Source organism: Monodon monoceros, unplaced genomic scaffold (genome assembly GCF_005190385.1).
Source record: "Monodon monoceros isolate NGI ecotype Baffin Bay Population unplaced genomic scaffold, NGI_Narwhal_1 Super_Scaffold_1, whole genome shotgun sequence".
Classification (NCBI taxonomy): domain Eukaryota; kingdom Metazoa; phylum Chordata; class Mammalia; order Artiodactyla; family Monodontidae; genus Monodon; species Monodon monoceros.
This window is the reverse complement of record NW_021703765.1, coordinates 22,665,917-22,686,653: the sequence shown is the minus strand read 5'-3', so window position 1 is coordinate 22,686,653 and position 20,737 is coordinate 22,665,917.

Genomic DNA, 20,737 nt, shown 5'->3' with positions numbered 1-20,737 from the left:
TCCTGGGAATTTAGATTTAAGATGCAGAGACATTTGTCAGTGTTTGCTGTTGCTTGAACTGAGGACAAACCAACCTCAGAACTGTGAGGTGACCAAGTTCACTGTGTATCTTTAATCACAAAGGGAGAGGAAAAAGCAAGAGGAGAGAGAGACAGAGAGACAAAGAAACTGCCCTAGTGCTGGTCAGGTTTCTCCCAGTTTCAGTGTCTTGTGGGGACCTGGCTGCACCTTCTGCCCCTGGTTCCCATCGGTTACCCCATGACCTTAGACTAACACCGCTTTATGTGCAACTCCCTTGACTGGACTCTGGCGGCTGAGAAGAGCCCAAGCCTGTGCTGAACCTCCACACCTGACCTGGATGTGGAGGACCTGTATCCCCCAGCATCCTTTCACACTTTGGCACAGGTCGCTCATCACAGCAGCCTCCTGTGAGCAGTTCTTTGCAGAAAAAGGGAGGAGACTGCGTGGTAGTTCCATGAAGTGAGGGGCTCTGAGAAGGATTTAGATAAAGCCCTCACCTGGGTCAGAATTTTGTGACCCCAACTGTGGGAGAGTAATGAGTGCCAGGTGGCAGGGAAAGATGTGGAAGGACCTCTGGGGCCAATTTCATCTCCTCTAAAATTCTGCCTGAGGCTGCTCTGAACTGAGAAGGGCAGAGGTCAGTCGATGGCAAGAGTAGCTCCCAGCTGCCAGCCCCACCCCCTCATGATTTCCAGCCACTTTCCAATTTGGTAGCCACTCACCACATGTGGCTACTGAACCCTTGAAGTGTGGCTGGTCTGTATTGAGATGTGCGGTAAGTGTCAAATACACACCAGATTTCAAAGATTTACATTCAAAAAAGAATGTAAAATATCTCATTCATAATTATATTGATTACATATTAAAATCACATTTTTGATATGGTATTAAATAAAATATCAATATGTTAAAACTAACTTCATCTGTGTCCCATTATTTTTTTTAATATGACTGGCTAATACAAAAGTTTTAAATTACGTATGTGCCCCACCTTTTACTTCTATTGGATAGCACTCTCTGACACTCTCATTGGGAACAAACTTCAAAAGATCAAGGACACCAAGCTGTTGGTATAATTAAACTTCTATCAAAATCTGTGAGCATGAGAGTTTATCGAGCCAACAAACGTCCTCTGATGATAGGAAGGAAAAGAGCCACAGCTGAGTTCTACCAAATGGATCTCATTAAATTAATTACATTACCACTGGACAGCTCATTCAATGCCCTCAAGGAGTTTTAATAAAATCAGCAGTGTCAGGGCAGAAAGAGACCATCTACTGAATTTTACCCTAGAGATAAGGTTGTAGGTTCAGGGAGAGCTAGCTGACCAGAGTAAGATCATATAGCAAGATGGTGGCTTCTGGCTCATAATCTAGTTCTCTTCCTTCTACAGCATGATGCCTTATCTTGGGGCTTGAAGCATTCACTATGGTTGGCTATCCAGAAGTAATTTCCAACACCCTTTCCTCTTGTCTACGTCCCTAGAGGCTGAAAAACTTTGCTTTTCCAACCTTCCTGGAAGCATTCTACAGCCATGTGACCCAGTTCTCGTCAATGAGGTATAAAGGGATGTTTCCTGAGGATCTTCTCAATACATATGAGGAGAAAACCTTTTACCTCTGCTTCCTGCTTTTGAATTTGGATGCAGTGCTGGAACTGCAGCAGTCATCTTAAGATCATGAGACAACAAAGCCAAAGAACAGAACAAAAGTTAAACAGACTGTGGGGGTGAAAAAAGAGGGATAGAAAGAGCCCAAGTTCATAATGATGTCATTAAGTTACTGAACCAGCCCTAGAACTGCCTACTTTCAGACTGTTTGTTAAGAAAACAATAAATATCCTTGTGATTAAGCCATTAGTCTTCAGTTCCAAGTTTTCTTTAACTTGCAGCTGAAAGCATCCCAGTGAATACTTATTTGAAGGTCCCTAATTCCTCCACTATCTTATTCTACTTCATTCCTGTCACTGTTACAGTCCGGGCTCCTGCAGCTTGGTAGACTCTTGGCTGACCGCAGGGGCATATTTCTGCTCAGGGTTATGCCTTTTATTGCAAAGAAACTGGCTTTTCCTAGAACATACGTGCAAAAGTTCCCAACCAAAATGAGTGTTTGGGCTCTCTTGTAGATGCAGCCAATTGTTGCTCTCATCCCCTCCTGCCACCCAGGGAAACCTTCTTGCATTATTTATTGTGTATTTAACCTATAGTTCTCTAGTCATCCTGTTTCTCCAGCCTATTTCCCGAGATGTTTACTGGACACCTAGCTCCTCTCAGAAATAGCCACAGTCCCCGATTTACAAGTCCTCCTCCCTGGCTTTCATATCTGCTCCTATCTCCCACCTTTGTACTTCCTGGGAGAAGATAGACATCTATCCAGAGAAGTGCCCATCTGCAAGCCCCATTCCCTCATGACTTCCAGCCACTGTGCAATTCAGTAGCCACTGGTCACACGTGGCTACTGAGCCCTTGAAATGTAGCCGGTCCTAGTTGAGAGGTGCTGTAAGTGTCAAATACACATCAGATTTCAAAGATTTAGTACCGCCTACAAAAGACTGTAGAATATCTCATTCATAATTATTTATATTGATTATATATTAAAATTATAACATTTTTGAAATCATATTAAATAAGATATATTAAAACTAACTTCACCTGTCTCTTTTTACTTCTTTCAATGTGGCTGGCTAATACAAAAGTTTAAAATTATGTAAGTGCCCCGCATTGTACTTCTGTAGGACAGTACAGTTCTAGAATGCTATGGACTGACTATGGCCTTAATTCTTCTACAATAATATTTCATTTCAGTGAGGTCTCCACCTTCTCAAACTGAAAGAGTGACCTCAGAATTCCAGGCCTCAAGCAGTCTATGTGGAACAGGTCTCTTTCAAATCAAATCAGATCATAAAAGTGTTGGCCTCTTGTCTTAAAGATTGTTTGCCGACCCACTTAAACAGCCCTAAACAAACAAACAAAAAAAAAGTGTTTGTTACACAGATACAATAGTGTCTCTTGAAATCTGAAGGCCAGAAGCAGAATGGAGCCTCATGAGGAACTGAAACAGAAGCCCTGGAGAAGCCAAGAATCAAAGTTCTTCTCTTCACCTCCCTTTGCAAAGGGTTTTATTATCTCATCTCCTGGCCCACCCAACCACTTTCATTTCACTTGGAGCCCTGAACCTGAACGTCCTTCTGCTTTTTCTGAGTTTAGCAAAATCAATCACTGAAGTCACCAGAACAGAGTGGAGGATCAAGATGACCTGCTTACCAGATTACAGGTAATTTATTTTACCTCCAGTGGCGCCAGAGACTGCATTTTACATTTGGATCCCGTCACGCTGAGCTGTGATTTATTTATTAGACTTGACAATGAGATGAGTCTGCCTGGTGTGCACAGAGGAAATTTCAGTCTGAGTCAGAAAGCAGAAGGAGCTGTGCCAAGGATGGACACTGATTTAATGGTGGGTGTGCCTCCTCACCATCAGGGAGCTTGTAAAATTAGGTCACAAGGGAGGGAACTCGTTAAGATAACTCATTATTACAAAGATCTGCATATGTGGAGGACTGCATAAACAAAACTTCATCCCTTAAAACCCTAATGGGACCTGGTCAGATAAAACAAAAAGCAGTCAAGGGCTTCCCTGGTGGCGCAGTGGTTGAGAGTCCGCCTGCCGATGCAGGGGACACGGGTTCGTGCCCCGGTCCGGGAAGATCCCACATGCCGCGGAGCGGCTAAGCCCGTGAGCCATGGCCGCTGAGCCTGCGCGTCCAGAGCCTGTGCTCCACAACGGGAGAGGCCACAACAGCGAGAGGCCCGCGTAACGCAAAAAAAAAAAGCGGTCAAGGTTAGACCTCTCGTGTGGGTGGCAGACATTCCCCAAATGGATTGAACAAAGCTCTGCAGAGAAGACCCCCTCACCGACCCTCCTACTCCATTCTTTCCTAAGCCAACACCTCTCACATTCCAGTGTTCCATTCTTGCGTGCACCATGTTACCTGGAAGGAACAACACATTGCACTAGCATGAGATCCTTCACCAGCTACATTGAGAGCAAGGCCTAAGAGAAAGCAACAGAGGTCAGACTAGCTCGGGTGAGACCCAAACTTGTCCTACAACTAGTGTGACCTGCAATGGAATGAAGGGTAGCAGAATATACCACGCCAAAATAAGCCACTTTGGCCTAAAAATTATTTTGAGCTGAAGGCAATTAAGAATCAGCAAGCACGGGGCTTGCCTGGTGGTACAGTGGTTAAGAATCCGCCTGCCAATGCAGGGGACATGGGTTCGATCCCTGGCCCAGGAAGATCCCACATGCGGCAGAGTAACTAAGCCCGTGCGCCACAACTACTGAGCCCATGTGCCGTAACTACTGAAGCCCGCACACCTGGAGCCTGTGCTTCGCAGCAAGAGAAGCCACTGCAATGAGAAGCCCACGCACCGCAACGAAGAGTAGCCCCCGCTCACCGCAACTAGAGAAAAGCCCGCGTGCAGCAACAAAGACCCAAAGCAGCCAAAAATTAATTAATTAAAAAAAAAAAAAAGCAGCAAGTGCAAGAAAGCTCAGCTCTCCCTATCTGTCCTCTTTTCTGCCTAAAGAGAAGATATAAATTTTCCTTTTACTGGAGACAGACTCTTATCAGCCCAGAGAAGGCACCAGAGGAATCTGCAAACAAACCTCACTCCATTTCCTCCCATTAATTTACCTTCCTGCCACTTGCCACCTTTGGAAGGCTGAAACTGCTTTCCTTTGTCTGTCATTTCTCTACGGATGCATTGTCCTTTGTTGAAGATGCTATATAAACCAGAGTTCTGAGCCACCATTTTGAGTTACTCTTCATTTTGGGTTTCTCCCCTGTGATATGCACTGAATGTTAATAAACTGTTTTTCTCTTGTTAATCTTTTTGTTAGGGTCCCACCTGAAAACCTAAGATGCTTAGAGGTGAAGTTTGGCCTCCCCTACGAGAACCTCTCTTCAAAGGAAGAGAGATGGAAACCAGGAGGAAGAACCATTGGCCACTTGATGAAGGAAGTTGAGCTGGGCTGAGAATGAAGGGGGAATTTCCACAGGGAGATGTGGGGAAGGGCCTCTGGGAAAAGTTTTTTCTGGACAAACGCTCTGAAATCCATCCCAGGAGAGACTATGAAAAGGTGGGGATGATAGAGTAGGAGCATTCAGATCAGAAACTCTTGGCAATGTGAGGCCCCAGAGCTTAACCTTCTTTTCTTCCACGCTGGGAACCTTCAGTATTTCAGATGCTGCCTCCTGGGCTGGCCTGGCTGCTAATCTGGAGCCCCGTAGTGCATCTTTCCGTGGTAGTAAAGCCCAAGTTGACCATTTCTCCTTCTAGAAACTCTATCACCATGTTTCCCAAGCCGAGTAGCCGGAGAGCTGAGCTGGCCTGTTGCAGCAAGAGCAATGGGATAGCTTTTCTCGTCTCTTCTCTAGATCGTGCAGGACTCCCAGCCTTAGCCAAGTTCTTCTCCACGTGTGCACCAAAGACGCCATCTTGGCCACTCCTGACACCTACCATGTCTCCCCTCTTCAGCGCAGGCTCTGAGAGGCCGTGTTTGCTGCGAGGCCCCTGGGATGAATGTCCAAGTGTCAGTAGTTGCAGAGAAGCTACGGTGAAGCCCTGCTCAGAGCCCCTTCCTGCAGCTGCCAGAGCTTCTCAGAAATTCTATACATAGAACCATTCTACATTTTCCTGCCTCTCCCTACTCCTTCAAGGCTCCCTTCACTTAGACAGAGGGAGCGGGAAGGCTCAGTCCCCTGAGGTAGACTCCCAGCAGGGCCTCCCCACCTGCCTCTGAGCGGCCAGTCCTGTCTGTGCTCTGGGGCTCAAGCCAGAGTCCCTGCCGTGCAAGTAAGAAGCAGGTCACTTCCTTGGATCTTCTCTTCTAGAAACAAAGTCTATTGACTTCAAAGAAGGAGGGGGAAATCCTGCCAGCCTACGGGACTGGACTCTGTGAAGTCACCATTCAAGTTTAGGAACACCAGGCTTCCAGGGGGAGGATTCCCGGGCAGGCTGGGCTGATAGATCAGAATTAAGCTCAGCATTCTCTGCTCTACGTGGCAGCTCAGTCCTATCATCCATCAAACAGGGCTCAGCCCCACCTGCAAATCCCAGCTGGTGCCCAGATGTGGTGACGCGCCCCAGAGGCCAGAGCTTCCACCATCCGACTTAGTGACAGGTTACAACAGAAAGGACCAAGGAGGACTCCCATAGGAATGCTTGAAAATCCAGGCATCCTGAAGGAGTGTCCATTTGAGAGAAGTGACTTACTAGGTAACTAGACCAGGAGGAACCCCAAGGCAGTTCCACCTCCCAGGCCCCTGATTTACACTGCAAATGGTCTTCCTGGAACCAAAGGCAAGAGTGATGGCAAGAGAGGAAAGAACTGGAAGCCAGTCTCTCACTCTCTCCAAGGACACCACTACTCCACTGTGCTGGGGCCAGACCTCAACCCTCCCTGGAAAGTGCGATGCTTCATTTTAACTGTCTGTTTACATGGCTCGTAGCTCTATGGAGGTTTAGTGAGAACCAGACAAGTGATGAGACTGGGATATGGTGACAAACCCTCATTTTTTGGAGGCCTTGATTTCAATAGCTGTACTTCAGTTCAGGGGTGCTTTGAAAAATAATGATTGTGAGTATGGATTTTTGTGTGTAAAGATTATGAAGCAAACAGTTTATTATTATTATCGACATTATTATTATTATTATATATAAATCTCCCTCTGTAAACCACCCGAGATGAAGGCTAAATGTGTTTACTCTGGGGGCTGAGGTAATGCGCAGTGGAAAACTATGCCCTTCGAAATTAAAATCATCTGTAGTAGTCCAGAGACGGCGTGTGAGGTGTTCCCACGGGAAGGTGGAGGTCCCAGAAAGGACTCTCACTGCCAACCAAAAATTTGACACCTGGGTCCAGAGTCCAAGCTGCTGGCTGTCACTCTCCACATCAAGACATGCGACTGTTGGAGAGGAAAAACTTTTCCTCCCCCCTCCTTTGTTCTTAATCTGGGGTGTGCGAATTCAACTGACAAAAGACAGATTAACAAGACAAAAAGGCTTATTTGTGAACACATGAAAGCCAACAAAAGAAGTAACTGGCTTGTTCAATACAGGGACCCTTGAACAGCACAGGTTTGAACTGTGAGGGTCCATTTATTCATGGATTTTTTTCAGTAGTGAATACTACAGTACTGCTCGGTCCAGGGTTGGTTGAATCCACAGGTGCAGACGAACCTCTGATGCGGGGGTCCAAATTATACACAGATTAACCCCTGCATTGCTCGAGGGTCAACTGTAGGTGAAGTTAGAGGATTATATACCTCTAGTAGGGGAAAGGTAGGGGAAGGAAAAGTCTTTTATGGGCTTTTGGAAAAAATAAATGAGTTTTTAGGAGAGCAATCAAGAGATAAAACTTGTGATAGTGTTTGTACAAGTATGAATAAACTTTCCATCTCCTTCAGGGCCTCAAAACTCCCCTAGAGGAGAGATTTAATGTGGATTTTATTCGCATTCTCCCTTCTGGGGGGAGATCTGCCCTGTAGAAGAAATTTACGGCAGCCTTATTTCCCAGAGTTTGTTGCTTTTAATCAGATGAGGAAAGCAGCCCCAAGGAGGTTTCTTTCTGTACCTTTTGATTCTCAATTGCCTTCAGCTCAAAATAATCTTTATGCTAAAGTGGCATATTTTGGGGGTGGCGTATTCTGGTCTCCTTCACAACTGAGAGGGGACAGTTTTCAGCGACCGCCCCAGGATGAAGCAGCCGCACGGAGCCATCGCGCTAGGTTTCCATCAAAGGCACCTTGCCCTCACTGTGCACTCACCTGCCCAGAGCATCCTTCATCTTCCTGTCACTCCCCCTCACCCCATGGCTCCCAGCTCCCTTCGGCTGGATGTGAAAGACGAGTGGGGTGCGAGGAAGAAACAGTGACCACTGTCAAAGGAACCATAGCTTCTACCTTTACTGCTGTTTTGTTCCTAACCAGCCTGGGAAGTAGTGGTTAGGGGTAATTAGCTATAAAGGAATGTTAAGCAATTTTAATTAGGGCTTTGAAATGCGAACCCCACATACTGAGCAGAGGGGTTAGCAGTTCCAAACAGTGGGAGGAGGGGCATTATTTTTAGATATCTCAAGAAGCTAAGAATTTGCTGGAAAATACCCACAGAACCAGGGTCAAACGTGAGGGGCAGGGGTCGGGGGGTGTTAAGGAGAGGACCAATCCTCAGGTCAGGGCCAGAAGATGGCCTTCGCTATGCTGAGGAAGATGTGAAAGCGTAAGTGGGGAATCTGGCTGAGACAGAGAGGGGCCCTGGGCAGCGTATGTGAAATCCAAGCAGCTGGGTCAGGGAAGCAGGGCTCTGGTTGTGAGATATAGGGCTAGACTACAGAGCCCAGGTTTAAACCTGGCACGGCTGGTTCAGACAGAGGGAAGGAGAGTGGATTCACTCTCCAGTGAGGTGGACTGTGGGAAAGCAGAAATGTAAAGAAGGCTTGGGGCATATGTATGTATAGTAGTGAGAAGACCTCAGGGCCAGGAGATAGGAGTTTGGGTCCCTCGCCTGCCCACCTGTATCATGGCGAGTGTGGACCATGCCTTGTGTCCATTGCACGAGATGATGAGTTCAGAAGTGTGTCCTCTTATGAAGTCCTGCATGTACGTGTAGTGGGAAAGATTACTTCACAAAACAGAGCTAAGGTGTATACACACCTGGATGGATGGTTCTAGGGCCACAAGAGGTTTCCTCTGGGCAAGTCTCCACAGCAACAAGAGCCTCAGGCAGGACAGGACAAAGTTAACACTGAACACGCTGAACACATCTGATGAAGCACTTTTATGGTGCTTAGAGCTGAGATGCAGCATGAACAAAACCAATCCACTCCTCCCCTAAAGGACCGGGCAGCCGGGTGAAGGGAGTTGGAAATCGATCCACCATGGCTGCTCCTAGGCTTCGAGCATCTCCACTCTGACTCAGGGGAAGTTCCAAGCCAGCTCTTCACTTGGGGACTCTGGTGCCTTCCATCTGCCACTCCTGGGAAGCTGTGCACCCCAAATTGGATCAAATGCCTGGTGATGGAATTACTAGGAAGTGCAAGGAGGACTGGGGGTGTTGGGAGGGGGAGAAGGGAGGGCAGCAGGCTGGGGGTGGGGGGAACTGCCGAGGAGCAATCAGCCAGCAGCTGCTGCAAAGACCTGGAGGAGAGGAAAATGAGATCCGACCCGAATGAGCGAAGACAAAGGAACAGGCAGGACCAACCCCCTGTCCAGGCTCTACCGACCACCTGCTCCAGGAGCGAGGGGCGGCGGGAGGTCCCACAGGCCCGCAAAACCGACCAGATTTGCTTCTGGGCCGAGTTCACTGGGTCCCTTCCTTTCCCACCTCCCCAAATGCTTCGACTCAGCTGAATTCTGAATTTGCCAGCCTCGTAGGTAGGGTCTGTAGGATATGACTCCAAAATAGGCCCAAACACAAAAAAGCACCCCCCATTCCTGGGATGCGGAGGAAGTTCCACCATCAGAGACCCCTTTTCTCCTTTGGGGAGGACGCTTTGAGATGCTTGTCACCTGACAAAAGGCCAATATAGTGCCCTCGGAAACCAACAGATTTCATGCCTTGTCAGTCGTTGGCACCTCACGTTACTGAGTTTATCTTAAAGGAAGGGAGATACCCTGCATGGGTCTTGTCAGAAGGGCCCAAGGGAAGGAAATAAGATGCCCCCAAGACTGGTGGAGAGAGAGAGAGGGCAAGGAGGTGAGCTTACCCTGAGATTAAAGGAGTGGGAGACGGAGGGAGGCAACAAGAGGTGATGGAAAGAGACACAGAGCAGAAGGGAGTGGAGAGGGGTGCCAGAGAGAGAGAGAGAGAGAGAGAGAGAGAGACTCCTGTCTGAATAATGACATCATGTTTTCCACTTACCTCATCTGGCACCCGTGACCCAGGGGCTTGTTTTCATATGAATGAGAATGTCTCTCAGTTTGTTTTTTGTGTACTTACCCTTAAGAGCTATTTGTTCTAATCAGTGTCTCTAACAGCACACCCCCCCAGCAGCTCCCCTAATTCACAACCTGCCCTTCTGGAGGCCAAGGACAGACATCTATTTCGACATATGCGAAACACACCCACCAAGTGGGAAAACTAGAGGACACGAGAAAGACGTGGAATGAGCCTTTCCTGCCCTTGGAATGAGGTCCCTGCGAGAGGAGTCTGCACCGATCACCTCTAACTCCCAGCTGGTGGGTCTCTGCTCTTCTCTGCACTATTCGGCCAGGAATGTTCGCTCCGCATCCAAGAGCCTGACTTGCAGACCCAGCACCTGGAGCCAAACTTCCATCAGAATCAGGGAAGAAATGAAATGAGCAGAAACCGGCTGAATTGAGTAGAAAGAGATGCTGAGTTGACAAAGTCTGAGCGCTCTCGCAGCCACAGTTTGAATTTGATCCTCGGGCCTCATTGTTCCAACCGACATGGACAATAAGAAAGGAGGACATCTGGGGGCCGAGACAATGGGCGATTCAGCAAGTGTCCATCTGAAACTTCACCTGTCCTTCAGCCCAGGTCAGGCCTCTCCCGCCTCCGTGCCTCTACTTCCTGAGGTGCAAAACCAGGGCAATTTAAAATCACTTCAATCATTCCCTCAATGAACAAATACAGAGTGAGGATCTACTATATCCCGGCGACTGGGGCCAAGACCTGGGAAAACAGATAAATACTACAGACCTTCAACTAAAAGCACATGTGCCTCCCTATTGAGAAGCCTTCTGAACTTGCAGAGAGGGCTTCCACTATGAGCCCCACACAGCCCAGGAGGGAGACAGGAAAGTTCTAGATAAGAACTCCGAGGGAGGGGGCTTCAGCACTCTGTCCACACCTTCATAACTGGTCCGTGGCTATGGAATTGAGCCTCCAAGGTTGGAGGCCCAGATGGCCCAGAGGTTTGGAGGTAGACTATGATGGAGGTCTTGGAGGGAAAGTGGGTGCTATAGGCTGGACATTTGTGTCCCTCAAAATTCATGTTGAAATTTTAACCCCCTAGGAGATGGGGAATTTGGGAGGTGATTAGTTCATGAGAGTGGAGCCATGAATGGGTTCAGTTCTCTTATAAGAGAGGCTTGAGAAAGCTCCCTTGCCCCTCCTGCCATGTAAAGTTACAGTGAGAAGAGGCCGTCTATGAGGAAGTGGGTTCTCACCAGACACCAAATCTGCTGGCACCTTGACCTTGGACTTCCATCTTGCTCATTGGAACCTGTGCCCTTGGAGAACTGAGCTTCCACATGTGAAATTCCACTACCCTAAGACGGCATCCCAGAGAGACCACATGTGTGAGCTCTGGATGGCAGGCCCTGTCCAGCCCATTCTTCAGAGAGACTCCTGATACATGAGCAAAGAAGCCTTCCAGTGACTCCAGAGTCTAACCATTCTAGTCTTCCCAGACCCTGCAGAGCAGAGGAAGCCCTGTCCTCTGTGCCTTGTTTTACACCCCGAGGTATCGGCATAGTTGTTTTGCAGCAATGAATCAATCACAACAAAGGCTTGAGCTGAGGACACTGGGCCAGCCCCAGGTGCTGAGACGACTCTCCAGTACACGGCAGGAGAAAGTGGCTTGAGCTCCAGTCATCCCAGCACGAGGAGAGACCTGCTGGGAACTTAGATGCTCTGGTACCAGGAAAGGTGAGGCTATGGGGAGGGAAGGACAGCTCGTAGGACTCTCGGACTTCCTGGCAGTGGCGAAGTTAGCACTCCCTTGGCAGGTAAGTCTCCTGGTGGCGTTCTACACCCCGCTCCTCTGGCCTTTCCATGGATCTTGGAAGCACCCAACTCCCAGTATTAAATCCTTTTCCACAGACGAGAGCCAGAGTGGCTTCTGATACCTGCAACTGAATCGCCCTGGGGCAGAGTCCATGCACCCTGCTTAGACTACCAAGCAAACGTGATTCCTATCCATTTCAGAGACTGCATCCCAGCCTTTTCACTGACTCTCTGAGCTACCCAGAATCCTTCCAGTAAGTTCCCTTTACTTTGCCAAAATTGCTTTCTGTTATTTGCAACCAAAGAACCCCAACTAAAACACAATTTAAGCTGCAAATTAAATGGATATGTTATATTTATTCCACTTTTCAGATGAACAGTATAGGAAAGAATGATGATTTCCATAGGAGTGGAAGATGTAATTATGAATTTTTTTTAGTCTTTAGGAATGGCTTTTTTTTACAGAAAAGAACACTCAGGAGCTACTTTGGTATTTAAAGTTAATATTCAAATCACTCAAAGTCCTGGTTCTCCTTAAGTTTTTAAGTTCAATTTAGAAATAAGTTCTATTTATAAATCTCTCAACTTTCCACAAAAATGTTTAAGGAGACTTTTATAATTTAATTAAATTCCTTTAACTATTTTTAACTATATGGATAAATCCAGCATACTCAATTTCCTTTTTAAAGCAAGTCAGTGGCTGGCAAACCGAACAACTTTTCCAAGTACTTAAGTAATTCTTAGAAATCTAGTAAAGTTTATCAATATGATGGTTAAGTTCTTCTAAATGTTCTGGTGTTGTTTATAGACTACACGTCTTTTGCGCTTTTCAGCTTAAAATCAGAATTAATTGTTCAATACTCTAATAAGCCAAATTCTCCAAATCCTTCTTGTGTCTCTTGTGTCCCACCTCACATCCTTTGCACTAGTCACTGCTGCGGCCCCTTGCTTTGCACAGACGAGGCCTGACAGCATCTCCCATCCTCAGTCTCTCTTGCTTTTCACCCTTGTCTTGCTTCTCAGACCCAAGGCCAAGGACCCCTTGGGAACCACTCTGCATCCATGCACAGACCCAGAAGTGTAAGGGATTTGATGTCATGTAGGGGAAATCCAGTGGGAGAAAGAAGCCAGTGTTTCTTTCCATGTTCTCCTCTACTGTTCCTCGGGCAGACAATTCTATGGCACATTCCACAAGGTTCCTCAGAGGTGCTTGAAGGATGGAGCCTCAGCGACCCACAGCGATGACCAACTCAATTATGCACCCAGTTTTATTGTTTTCTTCCTATTCCCTGGGATTCCTTATCAAAACAAATTACCTGCCCAAACGCCATCATCATAGCAGCTCTGCTTCCTAGGGGTGATGCAGGCTAAGACAAATACCAGTACACACATATGATTCCCAGATTTCACACAATAGTGATACCATGGGTTTGTTTTGCCTCATAATCTCTGTTCTCAATTCTAAGTCATCCCCAGGTTTAAAGACCCACTAGAACTGCCATAACAAAGTCCCACAAATTGGATGCCTTAAAACAATTGAAATGTATTCTCTCATAGTTCTGGAGGCTGGAAGTCTGAAATCAAGGTGGCAGCAGGGCTCTCCTCCCTCTGAGACTCGGGGTAGAATCCTTCCTTACCTCTCCCAGGCTCTGGTGGCAGCTAGCAATCCTTAGAGTCCTTCAGCTTGCAGCTTCTACGGTCTGCCTTTACACGGCATTCTCACTGTGTTTCTTCACATCGTCTTCCCTCTGTGTGTGTCTGTGTCCAAATTTCCCCTTTTTATAAGGATACCACTCACTGGATTAGGGCCCACCCTAACGACCTTATCTTAACTTGGATAAATCTGCAAAGACCCTATTTCCTAATAAGATCACATTCTGAGATACTGGAAATTAGGACTTCAATTTATCTTTCTTGGAGGATGCAATTCAATTCATAACAACACTAAGGGAACAATTAAGTTATTCTAATCAATTTAGTGGATTTCCAAGAAAATTTTGAGGTTACCTTTCAGCTGACCATTTCTCAAATTGACCAGAGATTCTGGCAGGATGTGAGAACAGAAGCTGTGGTTCTCCAGGGTGAGGAGACACAGAAACATCTTCCACAGTCACTAGGCCAGTGTGAATCCAAGTCCATGCCTTCTGAACGGAATTATGGAAACAGAGATCATATCCTACACATTTTTTCATTCAGCTTTGGCTGGAAAATGGAGGAGGAGGCAGAATCTCTAAGACTCAGCCATTGTTAAAGAAGATTCCTGAGAAAATGAGAGATTGTTGATACAGGTGCTCTGCAAACATAAGTCCTGGGGTAGCCATTAAATCTTATTAGGTAGAAAAGGAAATAGTAGTGAATATTTACACACCTGTGAACAGATAACATAAGCTAATTCTATGCACATTCTGTATCTTGTCATCACAGTTGAAATCCTGTCTAGTTTGCTAAAAAGTACAAAGAGTTTTGCTGTAGTATTAAAAGTTTTATTCTTACAGTTCCAAGGATTTTGACTTATAATCTTAAGACTAATATGTTTGTTTTGTGTAACTACATTTGAAAGGATGTTTATTGTAGAAAATGGTGTTTGTTCACTTGGAGTTATAAGCTGCACTTGTCGTAGGAAGTTGATTTTTCCCAACAATCTTGGTAACAAATTAATTCACTATGACCGCACTTGTCTGGCTCAAATGAACTCAACTCATAGAAAAGGACTGAATCAGTTTTCTTAACATTAGGCACATAGCTAAAGGGACATTTTTACTTGCAATATGCATTTATTAGTAAAGTGGTTCTAACGGATTAACCTTAACCACCGTTTGACAGGGTGATCCTACTGATTAAGTTGCTTGAATTCATTACACCTTACCTCATTAAATCTAAATGATTGTGTACCTAAATCACTGTTAGCCACTTGATGGGATTTCACTATCTATTTACTTATTTCTCCTGTGAATTCTTTTCATAGTCTCCCTACAATCCATGAATCCATTTGAATCCATCAAAATGACATTTGATTGGATTCTGCAGATCTCTCTGACTTTATGTAGCTTAACAGTCGTAACTTCCAAGGTCATACAAATGACAGGAGAGAGGTCAACTTCTCAAAGAACTATTATCAGATGGGCACCCACTTTCACTGTTGCCATAAGGAATTTCCAGGTGAAAAGACGGAAATGGAGGAGAGAGAGACAACCAGAAAATATCTAATATAGTTCAGCCCTTGGCTACCTGACTTCCATTTATGTCCTTCCTCTTGTAAGTACACTTTCCAAAACCTCAGGCCATATGCTGTATGCTCAGTCCCTCCCCGAGAGAGTATCTAAAGGCTGAGCTAGTTGCTTCATCCACCTCCAAACAGAGGATCGCTGAGATATGACCAGTCCCCTAACAGGCCTTGATGGAGCAAATCAGTGACCAAAGGCTAAAGAAGAAGCAATCTATCCCATCAAGCCCAAAATCCAGCTATGAAGAGAAAAGGATAACTGCAATACGAACTCCCACTTGGAAAAAGAAAGGTAAACCACGCACGAGGGTCCCTAGAATAGAAATAGCAAGGACTCCCTATCCTGGTGGCAGTCCAGTGGCTGCCCAGAGTTCTGCTCCCTGAAGGGGAAGCTTGTCTTCCACAGTCACTTCTCAGGTGGCCATTGGAAAGAATGTCCTTTCTGAGGATCCTACAGGTTTGGCAGCCCTTTCTTCGTGAGCAACTTAAGAATTGACCTAGTGATTGTCTGCCAGCTCTGGAATTTCTTTGACAATAAAGCTTCCTTAAAAATTTAATAGAATTCCAGTCTATTTCTAGTCAGTCCCACATGCTAGTAACTCAAAACCAGAGTTCTTGGCTAGTTTTAATGTTATGGTCTAGAACTGGGCCTGGACTTGGCTTTGAAGTTCTCTCCACCCCCTTGGTCACCAGTTTAGCGGAATCTCACTTTTGTAAGTCAAACCTGTGAGCTGGGGTGACTGGGCTAGGAAATCATGATTCTTCCCTCCAGGCTGCATCTCAGCTACACCTCCGCAATATGAGATTTTACCCTTTGTCTGGTGGAGGGCTGTTAACAAGAATTGCTTACGTGAGGTCTATGCGTATAGTTAGCGTATTTAAGTCCCTATTTTAGAAAGAGAAATATAAAATCAGTTGCATGGGTCTCTTTGAAATAGGATAAGCTTTTCATTATTAAAAAAAAAACAAAAAACTATGAAACAAATCATTTGGACCAGAAAGTACTGTGTTATTTATGTCATCAATCCCTTCTGGAAAAAGGAGTTAGAAGATAGACTATTTACAACCCAGGTAACTAAAAGCAAACACAATTTGCTTGCGGGCTTCCCTGGTGGCACAGTGGTTGAGAGTCTGCCTGCCGCTGCAGGGGACAGGGGTTTGTGCCCCGGTCTGGGAGGGTTCCGCGTGCCGCTGAGCGGCTGAGCCCCTGAGCCATGGCTGCTAAGCCTGCGCGAACGGAGCCTCTGCTCCGCGATGGGAGAGGTCGCAACAGTGAGAGGCCCGTGCACCACAAATAAAAAAATAAAAAAAAAATTTGCTTGCTAATCAGATTGATACAAGGTCTCAAGAAAGACAGTTTAATTATGTTCAGTTCAAATGACACACATTTCTTTTGTTTTTTCTGAAATTCAAAACAGAAAATAAGAACTCTTGCTGGCAAATTATTTCATTCCAGAATCATTGTTTACCCATCTGAAACATAAATCTAATATTTGTATCAATGTCAAGATTTGTAAAACACAATTTAGATAATTGTGGAGAATCAAAATATGGCTCATGCAAGGGATAGTTTATTCATTTTCTATTGCTGTGTGATCTTGGACAAGCAGTTTATCTACCTAAAAGCAATGAATCTCTCCTAACCTCAGTTTACTTATGTATAAAATGGGCTAATTAGACTCATACATGGATTAGGATGTTTTCAACTGAGGGTAAATGAAGATCAATTAAAAGTAACAACAATGAGAGATTTATTTTCTTACGAGAAAGGGGGCAATTTCAGAGTTAATCTTACCCTTCAATATCTTCAAAGATGGGATTTTAAAAATTCTGTTCACTTTGGGGAGTTTGGTCTTGTGCTCAGCCTTATTACGGTTGCAAGATGGATACTTCCAAAGTGGCAGTAGCATTTTGCATTCCCATCAGCAATAAATGAGAGTTCCTGTTGCTCCACATCCTTACCAGCATTTGGTGTTGTCAGTGTGTTGGCTTTTAGCGATTCTCGTAAGTGTGTATTGGTATCTCATTGTTTTAATTTGCAATCCCCTAATGATGTATGACTTGGTGGTTGAAACCTGGGATTTCTGAAACTATGATTAGGGAGAGTGGAGCTACTGGTGACAACAAGGTCAACAGAATATCAGTGGAAGTGGGCAGATACGGTAGGGTAAGGGAAAAATACTAGACTAGAAGAGGCTTCAGACCTGAGAGATCAGGTCATAAACAGAATTGTCTACATGGACACAGACATCACAGTATCTTAGGCAAAGGTTTGGAGGGGAGCACATGGCAAATGAAAAGAGAGCATCAAAGGTAGTAACTAAGAAGAGTGACAAGGAATAGGAAAATAGAAGGGAAGCACCTTATTCTCAAATAGTCCAGGGGGCTTAAAAACAAGGGAATGAAATAGAAATGAGAGTCTAGAAACCATACATCTATGATCAACTGATTTTCAACAAGGGCGCCAAACCTTTCAATGGGGAAAAAATAGTGTCTTCACCAAATGGTGCTGGGACAACTGGATAGCCACATGCAAAAGAATAAAGTTGACCCTTGGACCCTTACCTCATACCAAATTAAAAAATTAACTCAAAAGGGGTCAAAGCCCTGAATATAAGAAATAAAATTATTAAACTCTCAAAAGAAAACATAGGAGTTAATGTTTTTGTTACCTTTAATCTAGCAATGGTTTCTTAGATATGACACCAAAAGCACAAGCAACTAAATAAATTAATTAATTAAATGTCATCAAAATTAAAAACTTTTGTGCATCAGAGGACACTATCAAGAAAGTGAAGACAACCCACAGACTAGGAGAAACATTTGCAAAGCAAATACCTGATAAGGTTCTAGTATCTAGAATATATAAAGAACTTTTAAAATTCAACCACAAAAACAAAAAAATCCGATTTTTTTTAAGTGGGCAAAGGATTTGAATAGACAATTCTCTAAAGAAGATATACAAGTGGCCAACATACACATGAAAAGATGCTTAACATCATTAGTTATTAGAGAAATGTAAATGAAAACCACAATAACATATCACTTCATACCCGCTAGGAAGGATATAATAACAATAACAACAATAATAACATGAAATAAAATGTTGGTGAAGATGTGGCAAAGTTGGAACTCTCATACATTGTTGGTGGGAATGCAAAATGTTGCAGCCACCGTGGAAAACAGTTGGGTGTTCCTCAAAAAGTTAAACATAGAATTGCCATATGACTCAGCAATTCCACCCCTAGGTATATACCCCAAAGAATTGAAAGCAGGGACTCAGATACTTATACACCAATGTCCATAGCAGCATTATTCACAATGGCCAAAAGGTGAAAACAACCTAAAAATTCATCAGCAGATGAATGATACAACAACTGTGGTATGTCCACGCAATGGAATATTATCCGGCCATGAAAAGGAATGAAGTACTGATGCAGGCTTGTCAAGAGTTTAGCTAAGCTACTCCTGAGTATTGCTGCCTCGGCATCCATTTTGTTTGGCCAAGTTGCTTATAGGGACCTTAAACTGACACTATCCCCTCATGCAAGCACATGCCCTAGATGGCATCCACAGAGTTACAAGCATATGTAAGTTCCTGATATGTTTCCCCAACAGCCCTTGTGATCAACAGCCTCCCCACTGCCCAACACTTGTGTTCCTTAGGCATCCCTTAGGAGAGAAGACCCCCTGCGGAGCTTACCAAAACCCTACTCTTTTGTTATGAATTGACCAATCTGGCCCTAAGCAAGGCACCCCAAAACACTCCACCCATGTATATATCTGAAGGGAATTAAAACATTAATTCTAAAAGATACTTGAACCCCAATGTTCATAGCAGCATTATTTACAATACCCAAGATACAGAAGCACCTAAGTGTCCATCAACAGATGAATGAATAAAGAAGATGTGATGTGGTGTAGATATATACAATGGATATTACTCAGCCATAAAAAATAATGAAATTCTGCCATTTGTAACAACGTAGATGGATCTAGAGGGTATTATACTTAGTCAAATAAGTCAGACAGAGAAAGGTAAACACCATATATTATCACTTATATGTAGAATCTGAAAAATGAAACAGATGAATGAACACAACAAAACAGAAACAGACTCACAGATATAAAGAACAAACTAGTGGTTACCAGTGGGGAGAGAGGAGCGGGGAAGGGCAAGACAGTGGTAGGGTATTAACAGGTACGAACTGCATTTATAAAATAAATAAGGATATCTTGTACAACACAAGGACTATGGCCAATATTTTATAATAACTTTAAATGCAGTATAATCTCTAAAAATATTGAATCACTGTGTTCTACACCTGAAACTAATATAATATTGTAAATCAACTATACTTCAATTAAAATAAAATTTAAAAAAAAAAGAATTCAGGAAAGATGACATGGAATAATAAAACCCTTCTATGGCAAAACAAAAACAAAACAAAACAAAAAAAACACTCCATCCATGGAGCCTAATAAAGGCATGTGCCCCGGGTCTTGTCTCTCTCTATCTGCCCCTGCCTTGACCCTCCCACATGGCCCCTTGAGGTATGCCATGCACTTCCGCCAGGACCTGTGGGTAATGAACGTCTCTATTTCAATTTCTCTTGTGGTCTGTTGAACTAGGGGACTCACCAGCACCCTGTGCTCCTCTTAACAAATGTTCATTTCACAAAGTCATAACAGCACTAAACATGGATGAACCTTAAAAACACTACACTAAGCAAAGGAAGCCAGAAACAAAGGACCATGTATTGTATCAATACAATTCCATTTACACATAAGAAATATCCAGAAAGTAGATTGGTGGTTGCCAAGGATTGGGTTGGAGGGGGGAGGGGATAAGAAATAGGAGTGACTGTTTAAAGGGTATAGCATTTTCCTTTGCGGTAATGAAAAAGTTCTGGAACTGTATAGTGGTGATGATTGTATAACATTGTGACTATACTAAATGCCACTGAATTGCACACTTAAAGTGATTTAAATGGTGAGTTTTATGTTATATGAATATGACCACCAAAAAAAAAATAAAAAAGCAAAACAAAACAAAAAACATCATATGGAAAAGGAGTTGGCACGGAGTGAGGGGGAGTTAGCCAGCCGCGGGAAACAGGGAGAGGTGCTTCCCTTGGGGCAACCCAGGCCAAGGGGAGCCGCAGGGCAGGGACATCTCAAAAGCCCAGACGTGCACCTGCAGTTTCCACATAACTGCCTAAGGTGACCCTTAGGCAGTTGCCAACTAAGCACATGAAAGACTTCAACAAATTCCTATTGAAGCGCTGGAGACAGAAATGAAAGAAATTTCCTGCCTTTGCGGTGAAGAATGATACTTTCCCCTCCCCACTTCACCTGCAGCAGAAGAACACATCCTTTCTCCCCCGCGAGAATTCCGAGTGTGCCCTGGAAATCCTAAATCATCGTCCCGCAGTCACCACCACCTGAAGAATGCCTCTTAGAAGGTGAAAGGCAGGGCGTTGTCGCCCTCCTCTGGCCACTGAGCAGCTTTGGTTTTCTCCCTCTGAGAAAACCACCGGGAAGGTGGTTGCTACCCGCTGGCTGAGGCACCAGAGGTTCCCCCCTCACTCTGCGTGCATTCTGGGGTCTTGAGATGTTCAGGAAGCTTGAGGGACTGGGGTTGTGAAGGCAGCACGGCCTTTGCGGTCCCCTCACCCCTTCACATGCACACACACATACACACACACACACACACACACACACACACACACACACAC